Here is a 5847-nt window from a genome sequence, read left to right on the forward strand (position 1 = left end):
AAGGGCAAAAGGGATACTTCATGAAACAGCAAATCATTTGCTGCTCTAGTGAAGAATCCCAAGGTTAAACCCAAACCCGAGACTAAGTGCTTCTGTAATGAGGGGAACGGTCACCGAAGCAGAACTACCCTAGATACTTGGTAGATGAGAAGGCAGGCAAGGTCGACAGAAGTATATTGGATATACATTATATGAATGTGTACTTTACTAGTACTCCTAGCAGCACCAGGGTATTAGATACCGGTTCGGTTGCTAAGAGTTAGTAACTCGAAATAAAAGCTGCGGAATAAACGGAGACTAGCTAAAGGTGAGATGACGATATGTGTTGGAAGTGTTTCCAAGGTTGATGTGATCAAGCATCGCATGCTCCCTCTACCATCGAGATTTGGTGTTTGCGTTGAGCATGATTGGATTATGTTTATCGCAATACGGTTATTCATTTAAGGAGAATAATGGTTACTCTGTTTATTTGAATAATACCTTCAATGGTCTTGCACCTAAAATGAATCTCAATCGCAGTGATACACATGTTCGTGCCAAAAGATATAAAATAGTAATGATAGTACCACATACTTGTGGCACTGCCATTTGAGTCATATTGGTATAGAACGCATGAAGAAGCTCCATGTAGATGGATCTTTGGACTCAGTCGTTTTTGAAAAGATTGAGACATGCGAACCATGTCTATTGGTATATATGCATGAAGAAACTCCATGCAGATGGATCGTTTGGACTCACTTGATTTTGAATCACTTGAGACATGCAAATCATACCACATGGGCAAGATGACTGAAAGGCCTCGTTTTCAGTAAGATGGAACAAGAGAGCAACTTATTGGAAGTAATACATTTTGATGTATGTAGTCCAATTAGTGCTGAGGCATGCAGTGGATATCATTATGTTCTTACTTCACAGATGATTTGAGTAGATGCTGAGTGTATTTACTTGATGAAACACAAGTCTGAATTATTGAAAGGTTCAAGTAATTTCAGAGTGAAGTTGAAGATCGTCGTGACAAGAGGATAAAATGTCTGTGATATGATCATAGAGATGAGTATCTGAGTTACGATTTTGGCACACAATTAAGACATTGTGGAAAGTGTTTCACAATTAATACCGCCTGGAACACCACAGTGTGATGGTGTGTTCGAACATCATAACTGCACCCTATTGGATATGGTGCATGCCATGATGTCTCTTATCGAATTACCACTATCGTTTATGGGTTAGGCATTAGAGATAACCGCATTCACTTTAAAAGGGGCACCACGCAATTCCGTTGAGACGACACCGTTTAGAGAAACCTAAGTTGCCGTTTCTTAAAAGTTTGGGGCTGCGATGCTTATGTGAAAAAGTTTCAAGCTGATAAGCTCGAACCCAAAGCGGATAAATGCATCTTCATAGAAAACCCAAAACAGTTGGGTATACCTCCTATTTCAGATCTGGAAGCAAAAGTAATTGCTTCTAGAAACGAGTCCTTTCTCGAGGAAAAGTTTCTCTCGAAAGAATTGAGTGGGAGGATGGTGGAGACTTGATGAGGTTATTGAACCATAACTTCAACTAGTGTGTAGCAAGGCACATGAAGTTGTTCCTATGGCACCTACACCAATTGAAGTGGAAGCTTATGATAGTGATCATGAAACTTCGGATCAAGTCACTACCAAACCTCGTAGGACGACGAGGATGCGTACTACTTCAGAGTAATGCGTGATCCTGTCTTGGAAGTCATGTTGCTAGACAACAATGAACCTACGAGCTATGGAGAAGCGATGGTGGGCCCATATTCCGACAAATGGTTAGAAGCCACGAAATCCGAGATAGGATCCATGTATCAGAACAAAGCATGGACTTTGGTGAACTTGCCCGATGATCGGCAAGCCATTGAGATAAATGGACCTTTAAGAAGAAGACGGACGTGGACGGTAAGGTTACCGTCTATGAAGCTCGACTTGTGGCAAAGAGTGTTTTCACAAGTTCCAGGAGTTGACTACGATGAGATTTTCTCATCCGTAGCGATGCTTAAGTCCGTCGGATTCATGTTAGCATTAGCTGCATTTATGAAATCTGGCAGATGGATGTCAAAACAAGTTTCCTTACCAGTTTTCGTAAGGAAAGGTTGTATGTGATACAATCAGAAAGGTTTTGTCGATCCTAAGGATGCTAAAAGGTATGCTAGCTCCAGCGATCCTTCCATGGACTAGAGCAAGCATCTCGGAGTCAGAATATAAGCTTTGATGGAGCGATCAAAGTTTTTTTGGGTTTATACAAAGTTTGTTAGAAACTTGTATTTACAATAAAGTGAGTGGGAGCGCTACAACATTTCTGATAAGTATATGTGAATGACATATTGTTGATCCGAAATGATGTAAAATTTCTGGAAAGCATAAAGGGTTGTTTGAAAGGAGTTTTTCAAAGGAAGACCTGGATAAAGCTGCTTACGTATTGGGCATCAAGATCTATAGAGATAGATCAAGACGCCTGATGATACTTTCAAAGAACGCACACCTTGACATGATTTTGAAAGAGTTCAAAATAGATCAGCAAAGAAGGAGTTCTTGGCTGTGTTACAAGGTGTGAGTATTGAGTAAGACTCAAGACCTGACCACAGCAGAAGAGAGAGAAAGGACGAAGGTCGTCCCCTATGCTTTAGACGTAGGCTCTACAGTATGCTATGCTGTGTACCGCACATGAAGTGTGCCTTGCCATGAGTTGGTCAAGGGGTACAATAGTGATCCGGGAATGGATCACATGACAGCGGTCGAACTTATCCTTAGTATCTAGTGGACTAAGGATTTTCTCGATTATGGAGGTGAAAAGGAGTTCATCGTAAAGAGTTACGTCGATGCGAACTTTGACACTAATCCAGATGACTCTGAGTAGTAAACCGAATTCGTATAGTAGAGCAGTTATTTGAAATGGCTCCAAGTAGCGCGTGGTAGCATCCACAAGATGACATAGATATTCGTAAAGCACACACGGATCTGAAAGGTTCAGACCCGTTGACTAATAACCTCTCTCACAAGCATAACATGATCAAACCAGAACTCATTGAGTGTTAATCACATGGTGATGTGAACTAGATTGTTGACTCTAGTAAACTCTTTGGATGTTGGTCACATGGTGATGTGACCTGTGAGTGTTAATCACATGGTGATGTGAACTAGATTATTGACTCTAGTGCAAGTGGGAGACTGTTGGAAATATGCCCTAGAGGCAATAATAAATAGGTTATTATTATATTTCCTTGTTCATGATAATCGTTTATTATCCATGCTAGAATTTTATTGATAGGAAACTCAGATACATGTGTGGATACATAGACAACACCATGTCCCTAGTAAGCCTCTAGTTGACTAGCTCGTTGATCAATAGATGGTTACGGTTTCCTGACCATGGACATTGGATGCCGTTGATAACGGGATCACATCATTAGGAGAATGATGTGATGGACAAGACCCAATCCTAAGCCTAGCACAAGATCGTGTAGTTCGTTTGCTAAGAGCTTTTCTAATGTCAAGTATCATTTCCTTAGACCATGAGATTGTGCAACTCCCGGATACCGTAGGAATGCTTTGGGTGTACCAAACGTCACAACGTAACTGGGTGGCTATAAAGGTGCACTACAGGTATCTCCGAAAGTGTCTGTTGGGTTGGCACGAATCGAGACTGGGATTTGTCACTCCGTATAAACGGAGAGGTATCTCTGGGCCCACTCGGTAGGACATCATCATAATGTGCACAATGTGACCAAGGAGTTGATCACGGGATGATGTGAGTTACGGAACGAGTAAAGAGACTTGCCGGTAACGAGATTGAACAAGGTATCGGGATACCGACGATCGAATCTCGGGCAAGTAACATACCGATAGACAAAGGGAATTGTATACGGGATTGATTGAATCCTCGACATCGTGGTTCATCCGATGAGATCATCGTGGAACATGTGGGAGCCAACATGGGTATCCAGATCCCGCTGTTGGTTATTGACCGGAGAGTCGTCTCGGTCATGTCTGCGTGTCTCCCGAACCCGTAGGGTCTACACACTTAAGATTCGGTGACGCTAGGGTTGTAGAGATATTAGTATGCGGTAACCCGAAAGTTGTTCAGAGTCCCGGATGAGATCTCGGACGTCACGAGGAGTTCCGGAATGGTCCGTAGGTAAAGATTTATATATGAGAAGTCTTATTTTGGTCGCCGGAAAAGTTTCGTGCATTATCGGTATTGTACCGGGAGTGCCGAAAGGGGTCCGGGGGTCCACCAAGGGGGTCCACCAGCCCCGGGGGGCCACATGGGCTGTAGGGGTGTGCGCCTTGGCCTATATGGGCCAAGGGCACCAGCCCCAAGAGGCCCATGCGCCAAGAGATAAGGGAAAGGGAGAGTCCTAAAGGGGGAGGGCACCTCCGAGGTGCCTTGGGGAGGATGGACTCCTCCCTGGCCGCACCCTTCCTTGGAGGAAGGGCCAAGGCTGCGCCCCCCCTCTCCCTTGGCCCTATATATAGTGGGGGGGAAGGAGGGCAGCAATATCTAAGCCCTGGCGCCTCCCTCTCCCTCCCATGACACATCTCCCTCCTCCCGCAGCGCTTGGCGAAGCCCTGTTGGAATCCCGCTACTTCCACCACCACGCCGTCGTGCTGCTGGATCTCCATCAACCTCTCCTCCCCCCTTGCTGGATCAAGAAGGAGGAGACGTCGCTGCTCTGTACGTGTGTTGAACGCGGAGGTGCCGTCCGTTCGGCGCTAGGATCATCGGTGATTTGGATCACGACGAGTACGACTCCATCAACCCCGTTCTCTTGAACGCTTCCGCTCGCGATCTACAAGGGTATGTAGATGCAATCCTTCCCTCTCGTTGCTAGTAAACTCCATAGATTGATCTCGGTGATGCGTAGAAAATTTTGAATTTCTGCTACGTTCCCCAACAATCACATCATTCTAATGATGTGATGGACAAGACCCATCTGTTAGCTTAGCATATTGATCATTCAGTTTTATTGCTATTTCTTTCTTCATGTCAAATACATAATCCTTCGACTATGAGATTATACAACTCCCGGATACCGGAGGAATATCTTGTGCGCTATCAAACGTCACAACGTAACTGGGTGATTATAAAGATGCTCTACATGTATCTCCAAGGTGTTTGTTGAGTTGGCATAGATCAAGATTAGGATTTGTCACTCCGAGTATCGGAGAGGTATCTCTGGCCCCTCTCGGTAATACACATCATAAGAAGCCTTGCAAGCAAAGTGATTAATGAGTTATTTACAGGATGATGATTACGGAACGAGTAAATAGACTTTCCGGTAACGAGATTGAACTAGGTATGTAGATACGGATGAACGAATCTCGGGCAAGTAACAAACCGATAGACAAAGGAAATTATGTATGTTGTCATAACGGTTCGACCGATAAAGATCTTCCTAGAATATGTGGGAGCCAATATGAGCATCCAGGTTCCGCTATTGGTTATTGATCGAGAGGTGTCTCGGTCATGTCTACATAGTTCTTGAACCCATAGGGTCTGCATGCTTAACGTTCATTGATGATATAGTATTATATGAGTTATATGTGATTTGGTGACCGAATGTTGTTCGGAGTCTCGGATGAGATCACGGACATGACGAGGAGTCTCGAAATGTTCGAGAGGTAAAGATTAATATATAGGACAATAGGATTCAGACACCGGAAGGGTTCCGGGGTGTATGGGGTATTTATCGGAGTACCGGAGGGGTTACCGGAACCCCCGGGGGATATATGGGCCATATGGGCCATGAGAGGGGAGCACACCAGCCCACAAGGGGTGGCGCTGGCCCCCTATGGTAGGAGGCCGAATAGGAGAAGGAGAAGA

Source organism: Triticum aestivum, chromosome 4D, assembly GCF_018294505.1.
Source record: "Triticum aestivum cultivar Chinese Spring chromosome 4D, IWGSC CS RefSeq v2.1, whole genome shotgun sequence".
Taxonomy (NCBI): Eukaryota; Viridiplantae; Streptophyta; class Magnoliopsida; order Poales; family Poaceae; genus Triticum; species Triticum aestivum.